This window comes from Equus caballus, chromosome 20, assembly GCF_041296265.1.
Source record: "Equus caballus isolate H_3958 breed thoroughbred chromosome 20, TB-T2T, whole genome shotgun sequence".
Taxonomy (NCBI): domain Eukaryota; kingdom Metazoa; phylum Chordata; class Mammalia; order Perissodactyla; family Equidae; genus Equus; species Equus caballus.
In genome coordinates this window covers 28,607,233-28,624,908 of record NC_091703.1, presented here as the reverse complement: position 1 = coordinate 28,624,908, position 17,676 = coordinate 28,607,233, and the positions used below count along the sequence as shown (strand labels likewise).

Genomic DNA, 17,676 nt, shown 5'->3' with positions numbered 1-17,676 from the left:
AAATGTGTTTTGTAACACATAAATTTTCTTTTTTTATTTTTATTTTTCCTTCTTTTCCCCAAAGCCCCCCACTACATAGTTGTATATTTTAGTTGTGGGTCCTTCTAGTTGTGGCATGTGGTACACCACCTCAGCGTGGCTTGATGAGTGGTGCTAGGTCTGCGCCCAGGATCCAAACTGGCAAAACCCTGGGCTGCGGAAGTGGAGCATGTCACCTCAACCACCTGGCCAGTGGGCCAGGCCCATAAATTGTGTTTCTTCTAACACATAAAGTATGTTTATCTTTGGAATGTGGCAATATACATATATTTTTTTCTTAGCCATATATTTTTATGTGTTTTGACAGTAATCCTTGAAAATACTTCTATAATTAAAAAGGGAAAAAAGTAAATTCAGAAATAAAGAGTGAAAAAACAACCAATCAATCCTTGGGATCTTTAAGCCAAAGATACCTCCAGTACAACTGGGGGAAAATGAAGTAAATTATGAAATACTTAAAGTAAAACTTTAAAAAGAATCATTTTCCCTGGTGCTCAGAGTCCCTTACTTGGGACAGGAGTCATCTGACCTTCAGTCCATATTCAGTATTAGTGATAAAGAAAGTCAAAACAATATAATATTAGAACAATTAACATTCCAGTTTACTATCAGGATTCTATGAATTTGCTTATCTAGATAGAAAGATTCCTCTGAAGGTCATCACTCCCTGGTAAAAAGATAAATTTGCTCTTAAAAGGCAGTGGAGCACAGTAGTTCAGAACAAGGACCCTGGGGCAGGCTGCCTAAATCCCAGTGAGGCTACCCCTTACCTGAGACCTTCAAAAGGAAAAGTGAGTGGACACATGGACACGGGAGGCCAACAATCTTGTCTCGCAATTCTGGCTTTGCACCTTACTCCCTCTGAGCCACAATGTCTTCATTATTAAAACGGAGCTAATAATCACTAGCCCACGGAGCCGTTGTGAGCAGACACATACACATACACGCACATACACACATACACAGTGCCTGGTAAACAGCAAGTGCTCAATAAATATCAGTTTCCTTGCTCCTTAAAGAAAACCGTTCTCTTCCTTTATAAACTATCCCTAATGAAAATGTTTCTGTCTACTTTCTGTAGCTTTTAAAATATTCTAGACATTCATTTCTCACTTATCTAAAAAGTCTGTATCATCTCAGCAACACTTGTATCAAATAGTCTTTAGATAGTCTCATTGGAACAAGCAATGTTTCACCCTAGAATCTTGGGCATAAGCCTCAGTCACGAGGTCCAACTTCCGTCTCTAGGATGCCCATGCTGTCCTTTTTCACCGCAATGGTTTTATGTGTAGTAGGGCCAAATGGTTAGTCTTCTGGTGACATCAGATGATCGGATACCAGAGTGAGGAAGACCTCTCCACCAAACGTAGAGACTATGCCCACCAGAAACATTTGCTGCAATGACATTGTGGGAAAAAACTACCAGTCACAACACTTCCAGAGAGAAGAGGATTTTTATCAAAACTCAAATGTCACAGATAGGGAAGGAGCATGTAATAGACAAGGAAACACCCCTACAGAATAGGAGGCCCAGCAAGGGTATATTTGTAGAGATAATGGAAATAGGCACCTACATACTTTAGGAGCCAAAACAAAAGGCTGCTGATCTGTTTCTCCTTCAAACACACAAACAATTCTCCTCTTCACTTTTCTCTGCCATGAAACACACCCATGGTCCTGGGCTCTAGAAACAGAACAAGGGGAAGAAGTCAGTTCTTTCCAGAAAATGCGACACTGCACTTGGAATAAATGTGGGTGGCTGAAATCTCCAGTTATGCATGGAGAGTCCTCTTCATTGCGCTCACTCTTTCTGCTTGGTTTTAGGCTCAGTTTTGTCTCTTCTGATAGGATGGTATCCATATGGCTTGGCTGAGATTTTAAAACTCAGACAGATCCAAAACACGGGGATTTGCAAAGGCAGAAGGCTCCTAAGAAATTAATGATACTGATGATTCTGGGGAGGACAATCTCTATGTTTCAAAGAGTTTAACAGGACCCAGAGACTAAAGTGTGAGTTGCCCACATAAATTTTTACTATTACCCTACAACACATTGTCCCAGCTGACTTCCTGGGCATGCGACTTGGGCAGTTGCACAGGGTCCTGCCATCAGAAGAGACTTCCACTTGGTGTAATGCTCTCCTGTCATTGTCTCCATGTTGTTAATAAATTTTGAACTAGAGGTTCACATTTTCATTTTGCACTGGGCCTCACAAATTATGCAACAGGTCCTTTCACCAACGAATTGCCCCAAGCAACTCAAAGGAGGTTTCAGAAGCACTTAACCGTTTCTCCAAATTGTTTTTTTAGTTATGTTAAGAGATGCAATCACCAACCTCTCTGAACAGGTCAAACTCCACCACAAGAGCTATGCCTGCCCAGACAGGCTGAGAAATGCTCAAGAGATGACCTTTGCTTCATTTCAATGTTAAGATCTCTGCCCCAGGAGGAGCTTAGGCCTTATTACCATAACATGTGAAGTATGTGGAAGCATGTTTTCCAACTGACCCTGCACAAGCGAATATCCACCTCCCTCTTTTGAATATTCATTCCTCATCTGACCTAAATGGCCCCTGCTTTCCCTTGCTTGGCTTTGGAAATGATTCCCAATGGTTTCTATTTGCTGCAAATAAATATTACTTTGTGTGACCAGTACTTCTGGTGAAGGCTTTGATTTCAACTCATAAGAAGCGGACCCACTGTAGTTCGGTAACAGCCCTACACATTGTCTTCTATTTTCTATTGTCAATAAAAAGATGGGGCTGGCCTGGTGGCGCAGTGGTTAGGTGCACACGTTCCACTTCAGCGGCCCGGGGTTCACCAGTTCAGATCCTAGGTGCAGACATGGCACTGCTTGGTAAGCCATAAAGAATTAACACCAATCCCTTGCATACCCTTCCAAAAAACTGAAGAGGACAGAACACTCCCAAACTCATTTTATAAGGCCATTTTATAAGGCCTGATACCAAAGCCACACAAAGACACCAAAATAAAACTATAGGCCAATATCCTTGATGAAAATATATGCAAAAATCCTCAACAAAATGCTAGCAAATTGAATCCTACAGCATATTAAAAGCATAATATACTATGACCAAGCAGGATTTATCCCAGGGGTACAAGGATATACATCATCATCAATAACTCTCAACGACTGTTCAATTAATTTAATACACCATATTAATAGAATAAATGATAAAAATCACATGATCATGGGGCCGGCCCCATGGCCAAGTGGTTAAGTTTGCACACTCCTCTTCGGTGGCCCACAGTTTCGCCAGTTTGGATCCTGGGTGCAGACATGGTACTGCTCGTCAGGCCATGCTGAGGCAGTGTCCCACACAGCATAGCCAGAAGGACCTATGACCAGAATATACAACCATGTACTGGGGGCGCTTTGGGGAGACAAAGAAGAAAAAATACAAAAGAAGAATATTGGCAACAGATGTTAGCTCAGGCGTCAATCTTCAAAAAAAAAAATCACATGATCATCTTAATAGGTGTAGAAAAAGCATTTGAGAGTTTTCAGGATAAAAACTCTCAACAAACAAGGTATAGAAGGAATGTACCTGAACATAATAAAGACCACATGTGAGCCCACAGCTAACACCATTCTCAATGGTGAATAATTGGAAGCTTTTCCTTTAAGATCAGGAACAAGGCAAGGATGCCCATTCTCTCCACTTCTATTCAACATAGTACTGGAAGTCCCAGTCAGAGGACTCAGGCAAGAAAAAGAAAAGAAAGGCATTCAAACCAGAAAAAAAAAAAAAAAAGGTAAAATTGTTCCTGTTTACAGATGTGATGACATGACTTACACAGAGAAAACTTAAGACTCCATAAAAAAACTATTAGAACTGATAAATGAATTCAGTAAAATTGCAGGATAAAAAAATCAGCCAACAAAAATCAGTTGTGCCTCTATAAACTAGCAATGAACTATCCAAAAAGGAAATTTGGAGAACAATCCCATTTACAACAGTACAAAAAAGAATAAAATGGGGCTGGCCCAGTGGTGTAGGGGTTAAGCTCACGCTCCTCTTCGGTGGCCCAGGGTTCATAGGTTTGGATCCCAGGCCCAGACCCACACACCACCCACCAAACCCATGCTGTGGTGGCATCACACATACAAAATAGAGGAGGACTGGCACAGATGTTAGCTCAGGGCCACTATCCCTCAAGCAAAAAGAGGAAGACTGACCACAGATGTCAGCTCAGGGCCAGTCTTTTTCACACACACACACACACAAAAGAATAAAATACTTAGGAATAAATTTAACTAAGGAGATAAAACACTTGTACAATAAAAACTATAAAACACTGGTTAAACAAATTAAAGAAGTCACAAAGAGAAAGACTTTCTGTTTTCATTGAGTAGAAGTCTTAACACTGTTAAAATGTCCACACCAAAGAAATCTACAGATTCAATGTAATCCCTATCAAAATCCCAATGGCATCTTTTACAGAAATAGAAAAAAATATTCTAAAATTCTTATGGCAGCACAAAGGACTCCAAATAGTCAATCAATCTTGAAAAAGAACAAAGCCAGGGGCATCACCCTTCCTGATTTCAAAATATATTACAGAGCTACAGTAATCAAACGAGTATAGTACTGGCATAAAAACATACAGACCGATGAAACAGAGTGGAGAACCCAGAAATAAACCCACACATCTACGGTCAACTGGTCTTCCACAAGGATGCCAAGAATACACAATGGAGAAAGAATAATCACTTCAATAACTGGTGATGGGAAAACTGGATATCCACATGTAAAAGAATAAAATTGGACCCTTATCTTACATCATACATTAAAAACAATCAAAATATACTAAAGACTCAAATGTAAGATCTGAAAGTGTAAAACCGCTAGAAGAAAACACAGGAAGAAAGCCTCATGATATTGGTCTTGGCAATGATTTCATGGATGTGACACCGAAAGCACAGGCAACAATAGCAAAAACAGACAAGTGTGACTACATCAAATGAAAAAGCACGGTAAAGGAAACAACAGAATGAAAAGGCAACCCATGGAACGAGAGAAAATATTTGCAAAGCGTATATCTGATAAGGGGTTAATTCTCAAAATATATAAGGCAACTCCTACAACTCAACAGCAAAAAACAAAAAAACTAATAGCCCCATTAAAAAGTGGGCTAAAAGGCCAACCCCAGTGGCCTACTGGTTAAGTTTGGCATATCCTACTTTGGTGGCCCAGGTTCAGTTCCCAGGTGGAAACCTGTACCACTCATCTGTCAGTGGTCATGCTGTGGCAGCAGCTCAGACACAAAATAGAGGAAGATTGGCAACAGATGTTGTTAGCTCAGGGCAAATCTTCCTCAGCAAAAAGAGAAGAAAATAGGCTAAAGAATTGAATAAATATTTCTCCAAGGAAGACATATAAATGGTACACAGGTGTATGAAAAGATACTCAATATCACTAACCATCAGGGGAATGCAAATCAAAACCACAACAAGATGTCACCTCATACCTGTTAGGAGGGCTATTACCCAAAAAACCCCACAAGTGATGGTGAGGTGTGGAGAAATGGAACCCTCGCACCCTGTTGGCAGGAATGACATGGTGCAACTGCTATGGAAAACAGTATGGAGGGTCCTCAAAAAATTAAAAATAGAACTACTGTATTCTAGCAATTCCACTTGTAGAGATTTTCCCAAAAGAAATGAAATCAGGATCTGGTAGAGACAGCATTCCCACGTTCATTACAACACCATTACAATAGCCAAGATGTAGATACAGCCTATAGTTCATCAACTGGATAAAGAAAATGTAGTATATACATACAATGTAATATTATTCATCCTTTAAAATATGAAATTCTGCAATATTCGACTATATGAATGAACTTTGAGGATATTATGCTAAGTGAAATAAGCCAGTTACAGAAGGACAAATATTGCATGATTCCACTTATTTGAGATATCTAATATAGTCAAATTCATAGAATTAAAGAATGAAATGGTGGTTGTCAGGGGTTGGGGGAGGGGGAAATGGGGAGTTATTAATCAATAGGGATAGTTTTAGTCAAAGAAGATGAATAGGGGGCTGGCCTGGTGGCGCAGCGGTTAAGTGCGCACGTTCTGCTTTGGCAGCCCTGGGTTCACTGGTTCAGATCCCAGGTGCAGACATGGCACCAAGTGGCAAGCCATGCTGTGCTAGGCATCCCACATATAAAGCAGAGGAAGATGGGCACGGATGTTAGCTCAGGGCCAGCCTTCCTCAGCAGAAAAGAGGAGGATTGGTGGCAGATGTTAGCTCAGGGCTAATCTTCCTCAAAAAAAAAAAGAAGAAGAAGAAGTTCTAGAGATCTGTTGTCCAACATTGTACCTCCAGTCAACAATAAAGTATTGTACATTTAAACATTTGTTAAGAGGATACATCTCATGTTAAGTGTTCTTTCCACAAGAAAAAAAGAAAAAGAGAAATGGATCAGTATAGTTATGGATGAGAGAAGGAAAGCAACTTAGTCCAGACACAGAAAATGCTACAGGAGGATGTGAAGGCAGAGAAGAAACAGGCTCAATACCTGTGATTCTAACTTCACTTCCCCAGTGCTGTGTACACAGAAACACCATTCTGGGATTGCGGCCAAATAGTCCCAAAGCAGCATAGAGGTTCATCTTTCGAAACTCGAGAAGTTGGCTGTGACTATTGCTACCAGGACAAGTTTTCTACTGAATTTAGGAAGTATCCAGGATAATTGAGTATTTATCTGAAAATACGTGAAGAAAAGGTTAAAGATGACCCAAGGCATCAAATACATGTCTCTCAGGCACGTATATTGACACTGGGAGCACCAACAATTTGGGATTTGCAGCTTAGTTCCACATTCTTATACCTACTTCCTGAGTGAGAAACTGAAACTAAGGTAATCTGTTTGTTTAAGTTGACATAGGACATGACAGTGGTGATTCTAAGAGCTATCTCTTAGTATCCTTTAGTTTTCAAACTGGGGTATGCGTATCCCTGAGAATACAGACAGTTTCAAGGGAATCCATTTCCTGATCTTGCACTTCCACAGGGACTCACTTGTGGCTGATCTGCCAGTAAACTTTCTGCTTTCCCACCTCCTCTTTTGTCACAACTCTTTTCTCATTAAGGAAAAAGGAGATAACTCTCAACCATCCCATATCTTATCGTTCATCTTGCCCCAAGATGCAAAACCTCCTTGAAGCATCTGACAACAGGACCCTAAAATAAGATGTCAGTGATAAAGTGAATGGCTTAAATGACTGGGTAACAAAATCTTATGCAACCCAGGTGGCTTCTGTTTATTACATTTGCTTTACACAAAAGTGAAAGAGGTTCTAACCCAGTTGTCAGTAATAGATTAACAAAACTTTTTTTTAATGATATATAATGTGATTTTGGCGTTAATACAGGAGTTAGAAAAATTAGAATTGCATTCCTATTTCAAAACTCCTTTATTTTTCTTTTCTTTTTTTTTTCTGAGGAAGATTTGCCCTGTGCTAACATCCATGCCAATCTTCTTCTATTTTTTAGTATGTGGGCCACCAGCACAGCATGGCTCCTAACAGAGCAGTGTAGGTCTGTCCCTAGGAACCAAACCCAGGCCGCCAAAGCAGAGCACCAGTGGAGCTGGCCCTAATTCCTCTTTTTTATGTGAATATAATCTCTCATATCTATAATGAAAAACAGACATAAAATTGATGTTGAACTTGTCTCATTCTTGCAACAAGGAACATTCATCCATGGATACATGAATCAATTGGAAAATCTTAAGTCCCATCCATCTCATTAAGAGATGGATTTCCAATTCGATTTTAGTTTGTATGTCTACTAACTTATCAAAATATATAATACAGTCACAATTATTTGATTGTATACTTATAACTCTTAAAGCTATATGATCACTGGAAATTTTTTAAAAATTAAGTTCAATGTTCGTACTTTTTGCTGCAGAGAAGAACAACAGGGTAGATCAAAACAGGCGTGTTACAATAGGATGTATTTTTGTTGGTAGGGGAATGAAAATACGAGTTCAAGAGAAGGACATAAAATTTCAAATGTTAAAGAAAATTTACTTTTTTAAATGGACGGTCCATTTACAAAATAATCACTATGGTATTTAGATTCATTTAGAAGAGTGATGAACACATTTTAAAATGTCACAATTTACAATGTACTGGAAATAATTCTTTACAACTGTTTGAACTTATGTGAAATTTTTAGATATCGATCTAAAAATGTGCAAGGGGGTACATAATTTTTCAAAGGAGTACGCTTTCAAATTTTGAAGACTGCTGCTCTAGAGTAGGCGTTCTTAACATGTGGCATGACTTTACAGACAGCTTTAGGAGTTAGTCTTACTAGTTGTGTAACATTGGGCAAGCGACTCAAGACTCAGCTCAGTCTACCTTACATGTAAAATAGGGATAGCAACAATACCTCACCTACAGATAAAGCTGTCAAACTTTAGCATGTATCAGAATCGCCTGCAGGGTTTCTTAAAACAGATTACTGGGCCCCCACTCCCAGAGTTTCTGATTCAGGAGGTGTGGAGCCGGACCCTAAATCTGTATTCCTAACAAAGTTCCAGGTGATGCTAATGCTGCTGGCTCACTTTGAGAACCTTAGGCCTATCTCATAAGGTCGTTGTGAGGATTTAAAAAGTTAGTACATAAAGTGCTTAGAACTACACTGGCCCATGATAGGTGCTAATACATATTAGCCAGGATAATCAGTTAGGATGGTACTCACTGCAACAGAAAATTCAACTCCAGTGGGTTAAACAGAAAGGAGTTAATATATGTTATTTAACCAAAAATCCTGAGGTAAATCATCCAAGGTTGGCACCACTGTCCAAGAATGTCATGAAGTTCTCAGGCTCCTTCTACCTTCTTGCTCTTTATTCTGTGGCTTTCATCATTATGATGCATAATAGCTGCTGCTCCTCCAGGAATCTCGTCTGCATTCCAGATAGGAAGAGAAAAGGGCAAACAAGTACAGGGTAAAGAGTTGATGGAGCAGGCCAGCCAAGTCACACCCTCCTCTTTTATAAAGATTTTATTTTTTTAGAAATAAATATTTCCAGAAGCCCCTCAAAGTGACTTTCACTTGAATCCCAGAGGTCAGACCCAGGTCACATGCCGCCCCCAATACGAGAGAGTCAGGAAAGGGAAGGATTTTTGTGTCTCTAACTACCATGGAGGAGGAAATCAAAGGAGAAGGACATTTGGGATAAAGAATAGACAGCATCTGCCTAAGGTATCCATGAACACCCGGAACTCATACCAACTATCAAGTGGATGTGTATTTTTCTGAGCCTTCATGAAATTTTTAGAGTCCAAAAACCAGGGCTCTCAAGCCCACATTTCTTGACTCAGTCCAAATATTTTAACAAAAACGATGTCCGTTCTCCTGCACACTCTTTCTCAGCCATCACATGAAATCATAAAGCCTGAGAGCATGGAAGCCTCTTAATTGCTGTCTCCCTTTCTTTTTTTAAAGATTCTACTAAACTTGTGAATGCTGCTTATATTATTTAAACACTCGTTTACAAGTAGCCCTACAGGGTATTTTGTGGTGTGTGTATATGTTTTAATGTAATGTCCCAAATAGAACATATACTTCTTTAAAAAAAGGCTTTGTATATTTTTTTCCTGTTTTATTTGCATAAAGTTGGGGAACAAGGAGCATTAACTAGAAATTAAACGCCTCTGTCCTGAATTTCAGGCTGGCGTTAATCATTAGAGATTTGAGTTCCCTGACAAAAGAAACTGGATGGATATTTAAAGAACAGAGGCAGGACTGGATTTTTTTTCTGAGCGTTAGAAAGACTGCTTAATTCAGGACTATAACCTAAACCCTGAGGGATCTGCATTCTTCAACATATCACTTTCATTTAATTGGAAGAAGGAAGGCCTATGGACAGAAATGTTTGCTTTATCCTGTTCCTGAAAACACTTAGATCAAAGTATTCATTCTAAAGTGTCAGCTGATCAGTGGGTACAACAGGTTAGGGAATGAGTTCTGAAATTATTAATGTATTAAAATAGAGAAAGTTTAAAGATATTTAAAAATGGCGCAAAGCTTCATATTCTGGAAAAAGTAAATTTAGAAAGTGAACATCTGCTAGAAGGCTCACTTCCTATAGCAGAGGAGTCAAGAGCTTGGTGGAAAGAGCCTCACCACCTACAAACTGGCCAAGAGGATGCTCCAGTGTGCAGAGAAAAAGCGATTTACAAGAAACAAGGGACATTTTTTAATTAATGAGCTAACAACTTATAAAGTCAAGCTTTAAATGAAATTCAGTTTGGTTTTGTCCTAACAATGTTATACGTAACATAGTTCCGTGCCAAGCTTTCTATGTTAGATCATTTTTATTTTTGAATATGCAACCCAAGCTTTCTTCTGTAGCTGAGACATCCTGACTCTCAACAGCAGATGTCCTAGTTCTCTTATCTGGGCCTTAACCTAGTTATGGTTTAAGAAAATTCAGAAAAGGTAAATGTCCACTTTCGAGGCTCTTTGATGAGAAATAAAAATTTTTTGAAACTTGAAATCCCACTGATCCAGTTGATAGTCTCAGTTTTTGGCATCTCTGCTCTTTAACTATCAGAATAGAGCAGCAGTTGGCAAATTTATTTGGGGCTGTCATAAAACCATGTTACCATTAATATGAACAGTTTCCTTAAATATGGATCCTCTGGTGTCAAATGAGATGTGAACTCTGGTTGGATACTTTCTCAACTAGTCACATTCACAAGTTCCCTTATTAGGTATTATGGGTTGACCTGAGTTCCCCCAAAATTCATACATTTGAGTCCTAACCCTCAGAACCTCAGAGTGTGACCCTTATTTGGAGAGAGGGTCTTTACAGAAGCAAAATGAGGAAAAGTTAAAGTGAGGTCATTGGGATAGGCCCTAATGCAATATGACCACTGTCCTTATAAAAAGGAGAAAGATGAAAACAGAGACACGCATAGAGGGAAGACGATGTGAAGAGACGTGGGGAGAGGATGGCCATCTACAAGTCGAGAGAGACCTGAAACAGACCTTTCCCTCACAGCCCTCAGAAGGAATCAACCCTGCTGACGCTCTGATTTTGGATTTCCAGCCTCCAGAACCGTGAGACAATACACTTCTGCTGTTTAAGCCACCCGGTTGTGGTGCTTTGTTACAGCAGCCCTAGCAAACTCTACAGCAGGGAGTCTCTGACGTCGAACAAAAGTTTTCTCTCACTCCTCATATTCTCTCTTCTTGCCTCATGCAAGGACACTGTTATACAAGAAAGGCTGGGCTGTGGCTGAAAATTTTCACACTTACAAACACAGAGTGTGAGCAAAAGTGTTGTGTGCTACTTTCATTCTGTCATGTTGCTGAAAAGACGTTGCTTTGTCACAATATTTTCTTTCCCTTTCCTACAGGCTGTGATTCAGTTTTGCCCATGTGGACAAGGACAACGCTCTGGAGACTGCAGAGCAGTGAGAAAAGCACAGGCCCCTGGAGAACTTTTCGGAGAAGAGCTTCCAGAAGGCTGTGCCTTGCCTTTCAGAAGGACATTCACATGATAAATAAATTTGCTATCTTGCTTAAACCCTTGTTACTTTTTCTTTGGTGTACAAATCATACAAACAACCTAACTAATCTATGAAAGACAACAGAATAAGGGGCTGATAAACAAGGAGGTGGCCAAAGTTTAACTCACTTACCTAGATTATTCCAAGAGTCTCTTAACTGATTTTATTGCTTTTGGTCTTGCCCCTCTTCAACACATCCTCCACACTATAACTATAAAGTAATCGTTCTAACGTATAAACCTGGTTATGCTATGTTCTCATTTAAAAGCACTGCCTAGAGTTGTACCGTCCAAAATGGTGGCCACTAGCCATATGGAGCTAATAAAAGCAATAAAAATTCAATAAAATAAACTCAGTAGTGCTAGCCACATTTCACATGTTCAGTAGCCACATGTGGCTAGTGATTACCATGGTGGATAACACAGATGTAGGACATTTCCATCATTATACACAGTTCTATTGGATGGCATTGGCCTGGAAGATGCACGTCTAAGTCCCCCACACAATCTGTAAATGCTTTCTCTCTCCAGACTTACCTGCTCTTACTATGTACTTTAGCTAAGGTCACCAGGCTATTTCTCAGCGTGAATTTGTTTATAATCCTGCTGCCTGGAAATTCTCTCTCCTCCACATTGTCCACCTGGAAAACAACAATTCATTTTTTAAGTGTTACCTTCTCTATACACATATACCCAAAAAAACCCTAGAGGCATTGAAAGCAGAATTAATTCTGAGCATACTTTCTCTTTTATCTACAATACCCGCAAAAAATAGAAGATCCAGGAGGTTCTTTTTTTTTTTTTTTTAAAGATTTTATCTTTTTTCCTTTTTCTCCCCAAAGCCCCCGGTACATACTCTTAGTTGTGGCATGTGGGATGCTGCCTCAGCATGGCTTGACGAGCGGTGCCATGTCCGCGATTCTAACTGGCAATCCGAAACGGCGAAGCCTTGGGCCACCGCAGCGGAGCACGCGTACTTAACCACTCAGACACGGGCCCACCCCATAGGAGGTTCTTTAAACAAAAAAAAAGGGGCTGGCTCCATGGCTGAGTGGTTAAGTTTGCGTGCTCCCCTTCAGTGGCTTGGAGTTTGCCATTTCGGATCCTGGACGTTGACCTGCACACCGCTCATCAAGCCATGCTTTGGCGGCATCCCACATAAAAGAACTAGAATGACTTGAAACTAGGATATACAATGATGTACTGGGGCTTTGGCGAGAAAAAAAGAAAAAGAGGAAGACTGGCAACAGATGTTAGCTGAAGGCCAATCTTCCTCACACACACACAAAAATTTCACAACCCAACAAACAACTTGATTAAAAAATGGACAAAGGACTTGAACAGACATTTCTCCAAAGAAGATACACAAATAACCAATAAGAACATGTAAAGATGCTCAACATCACTAATCATCAGACATATGCAAATCAAACCCACAATTGTATCACCTCACACCCATTAGGATGTCTACTATCAAAAAAACAGAAAATAAATATTGGTGAGGAGGAGGAGAAATTGGAACCCTTGTACACTGTTGGTGGAAATGTAAAATGGTGCAACTGCTATGGAAAACAGTATGAAAGTTCCTCAAAAAATTAAAAATAAAACAGTATGATCCAGCAATTCCACTTCTGGGTATATACTTCAAGAACTGAAAGGAGGGTCTTGTAGAGATATTTGTATACCCATGTTCATAGCAGCATTATTCACAATAGCCAAGAGGTGGAAGCAATCCAAGTGTCCATTGATGAATGAATGGATATAAACACAGGTGTGGTTGAAAGGGGTCTGTGATGAATAACAAGATACCCACTTCACATTTATCACTCGTTATCATATTCCTAGTTGCTGTTTTTTCCTGAATTGACAATTTGGTACACCCTGGTTCACTTATCTCATTCCCCTTTTCTAGACATTTCTTTCTTAATCAACATACTTCTGAAGCTTTTCTTTGTAACAAATTAAAAAACCCAGATCTTTGCAATTACCATGATTGCTAGAGACATCATGCAGGAAATGGCTCCCCTTAGTTATGTACTGAACGAAAAGTTTGTGGAATGGTTGGGGGCCACAAATCTTGATATAACTTAACTTTTTTATGTGGTAATATAAGTTAAAACGAGACACTGTAGCAGAAGCACTCCATTGCCTTAAAAGTTGTGAAATGTGAAACAAAATGGGGTCACATGTCTAAGGGCTTTAAACTGGAGCCGGGAAGCCACAAAGCAAATGGGGCTTACACACGTCCTCACTGGGCTGAACGTGAACTTTCAAACTAAGTCAAGACACGAATTTTCTGAGAAATCTGCAATTTGTCACAGTGACAGACTTGTCTCCCTCTAGCTAGCCTTAGCAATCAATTATGTTTAGCCAAGATTAGCTTTCTGCCACCAACTCTACGTAGCATTCTTTGTAATGCAAACCTTCCTCTTTTGCCTTTAAAAGCCCCTGCCTCTTACTCCCTAGTGGGATACCATTTGAGTTGCTACTCTTATCTCTTCTCCCTGAATTGCAATTCTTTGATCCCAAAATAAATGCCTTGATGCCTCTCATTTTGGCTCTTTATTTTTAGGGTTAACAACGTCGAAACCACAGGCTTTGCTGTCATATGGACATGAATTCAAACCTTTGGTTTTGACACTTACTAGCTATATGACTTTGAACGTGTTACCAGGTTAAACTCTCTGAGCCCCAGCTCTACCATTGTGAAAAAGGGATGTAACAAGAGCATCTCTCAAGCAGGGCTGTGAGGATTACATAAAATAACATTTGTAAAGTACCTAGTAGTATCTGGCATATAATTCCTCAGTAAGTGTTATTATAATCATTGCAACAGAACAAAGATCATTTGAAGGATATTTTTTAAAAAATTAGAGCTTTAAGAATATCACTGAGTTTTTACATCAACTCCTAACAGAAAAGACACTGGAATTCTATCACTGAGCGCCCAGCAGTGCCAGAAAATCCTTACAGGGATTTTGCTTTTGTGAAGAAAATATGCTTAAACAGAGAAAAGTATTGCTGAGTTTCTCAGATTAGATAAGGATAAAATGAGAACTGTCTTCCTCTATCCATTTCTTGCATTATCCAAGTTTGGACTCAGTACTCTGCTGGTAGATTTCATTCGAAGAATCGCACACACGAAATTAAGTGCTAATTAAGCCCGCAGTGCCTCGACTAGGCAGTGTCAGAAGAATGGTTTCTGCACAGAAGAATAAAGGTGAGATGCGCCTCTTGGATCTGACAGTAGCCCAGTGGCTACCATCACCAGCTGCACATTAGCATCACCCGGGAAATTTAAAAGCGCCCCAAGCGATTCACAGTTATAGGCAGGCTTTGGAGATGGACCGCTACTGTCTGAGGACCACCTCCCCGCCGTCCCCCCACCCCCTCATAGCATTACACATCTCATATTTACCTGATGCCCAGAATCATCAAACAGTGCACTCACCACAGTCACAACACTTCTGCCTTCCGGGTAACGGTTTTCCACAAGGTACTATTATCCAGAGCAGGCGACCTCCTCAGCACCAGTCGCTCGAGAACCTGAATCTCTCCCCGCATGTGTCCCTCCCTCACAACCACACCCATAAACAGTGACTTATTACCGCCCGCGAGGCCAGGCTGCTTCCCGATGGACCTTCTCCGGTAGCGACATCCAGGCCTGCGCCATCTGCTCCCAGGCCAGATGAGTCCTAGCACAGTTGTCACCTTCATTCCCTTCCAAAACTCGCCGAAATTGCTTTGGGGTCTGGAGGGGAGGAGCAGGTGTTTATGTGCCTTCATCTTCCCTTTGTCACCTCCAGAATTTTGCAGTCTGCTTCTTCTGAGCAAGAACGTGGGCCATGGGTATACCAACTCTTCCCAGACTTAGGTTTCTCGACTTTGCCGAAGTCCCACCTTCATCAGGTTAGAGGCTCCGAAGCCTGGCCTTTCTGGAGCCGCCTAAAGCACCTGGCCTCCCTGCTTGGGCGCCGGATTCGGGGTGTTGGTTCCCGAGATCGCGGAGGCCCACTTCCAGAAAAACAAGACCGCGAACACTATAGCCTCTGGGGTCGCACGAACGGACAGGGGTTTACCTCCCCCAGCGTCATTTCCAGGGCTACTCTAGGAACCTGGGAGGTTCCTGCGTCTCGGTGGTTGTTTCTAGCTGTTGGTGCTCCACGTGCTGGTCTCTCTTCGCCCTGCTTTGTAGCGGGGCGGGAAGGGTTTAGGTTTGACAGAGAAATTGTTTGAGAAAGCTTCAAAAGTACATATACAAAGATAGAGTAGTATAATGAATCCGATGTACGTGTACATACTTCACACCATCAACAATTATCAACTCATGGCAATCTTATTAATCTATGACCCAACTCTCATTCCTCCGCACAAATTGAAGTAAATCTCTGACGGATGTCATTGATAAATTTAACATAACCTGGACTAAGGAGAAGTGAGTGAGGCACTTGGCTTGGGCACAAAATTTAGGAGGCTGCCAAAAAGCTTAGAAATCGAAACAAATATTTTAAGGTAATTTTTTAAAATCAAAATTAATGCAAAAAATCCATAATGAACACCATTTCAAAATTTTTCATAGAGAAATTATCGACTTTTCCTTTTGCCTCAAACTCCTATATAATTGACATAAGATTAATACATACTTAAGTATCTCTAAAAGATAAGGACCTTTTTAAAGAACATAATCACAATACCATTATTACTTCTAAAAATGATAACAAAAACAAGATCACCAAGAATCTAATCATTGTTCAAATTTTACCGGTTGTTTTATATATTTTATAAATATATTCTATAATATAAAAAGCATATATGTGATAAATATGTACTCTTTTAAACAATTCATTGGGCAAGTATGGTTCAAGTTTTTTGAATCTATAGTTTCTCTCTCTCTCTTTCTCCTTTTACTGTATTTTTAGAAGAAACTTGAAGTTTTCTACAGTCTAGATTTTGTTTCCCAGGGACTTTCAAGAATGCACACATCAGAAAAGTCCAGTCCCTCGCTCCAGTGTAGGGAAGGAAAAATAATCTTTCTGTCTATCCCTCTAAGCTCCCAGCTCCAGTCCCTGTAACGAATGGCAGAAACAGGAAAAAAACATACAAGTTTATTTATTATAAGTTGTATGTGACATAGGAGCCCTCATAAGGAAATAAACTCCCAAAGAAGCAGCTAGAGTTAAACGTGTAAATAATGAATCAGATAAAGAGCAGTAAAATTATGAAAAAATGACAAAGCAAAGGGACGTGGGCTAGCATAATTAGTTGGATAAAGTGACAGGAGGATAAGGGTTAATTTGTACAGATTTTCCTCTGCCTCAACTTTCCATCATTGATAATAAGGATCTTAATTTCCACTTGGCATGAGGAGGACATTTTTCACACGGGAATTTTCATCCTGAAAAAATGATATCTAATTTGGTTCTCATACCCACTGTATAAATATCCACAGTTTCTTTATTACAAAGATGAGTTTCAGATCCAATGTATTTTTTTTTTCTTTTGATCAAAGGTTAATAAATACATCTCAGTCCCTTAGTGTAGATTTTGCTTTCCTGGAGAGGATTGTAACTGGAACTTTTCCTGGCTTATCCTACACTGACCAGCCATCTTTTGCTGTGGAGTTCATTGTGTCAAAGGAGGCTCACATACGAATGAAAGGACTACATACCACACTCAATATTATTCCATGGTATAGGGTCTTAAAGCTTCTGTTTATGATGAATTTTTCATCATACATAATTGAGAATTAGGAACATGGATTCTTAATGAAGCATTTATTTATATTCACTCATTCACTTTGATATTATAAACTTCTAGGTTTTACAGAACATCTCAAGGAATTTTCAACCCAATCCCTAAATAAAATGACTAAAATATAGTTAAAAGACAATAGCCAAACAAGTGAATAATATGATGCAACCCAAATATATACAAGCACTAGAGAAATAGTATCTGTGTCGTCTCTGAGTGGGGATCATTAAAAGTTGAATAAGATAAAGCTTTTCCTGAAAGTCATTCGAAATCATTAACACAGGGTATACCCTTTCTCCACTTCTCTGGTGCCAGAAGAAGG

General features: G+C 39.8%; 1 long non-coding RNA gene across 3 annotated transcripts; it reads right to left on the bottom strand.

The window, feature by feature from the left end:
• Window positions 1-1,474: 1,474 nt before the first annotated feature.
• On the bottom strand, window positions 1,475-15,787 carry LOC102150856 (uncharacterized). Of its 3 annotated transcripts, XR_289099.4 has the most exons (4): window positions 15,212-15,787; window positions 12,141-12,244; window positions 8,783-8,990; window positions 1,475-1,723 (listed from the first exon to the last, which is right to left on the bottom strand). It is a non-coding gene; the product is annotated as an uncharacterized lncRNA (long non-coding RNA). The 3 variants fall into 3 exon arrangements; XR_011429654.1 differs by lacking the exon at window positions 1,475-1,723 and having other exon boundaries at window positions 7,427-8,990; window positions 15,212-15,711; XR_001379192.3 differs by lacking the exon at window positions 1,475-1,723 and having other exon boundaries at window positions 8,083-8,990; window positions 15,055-15,720.
• Between the last annotated feature and the right edge of the window lie 1,889 nt (window positions 15,788-17,676).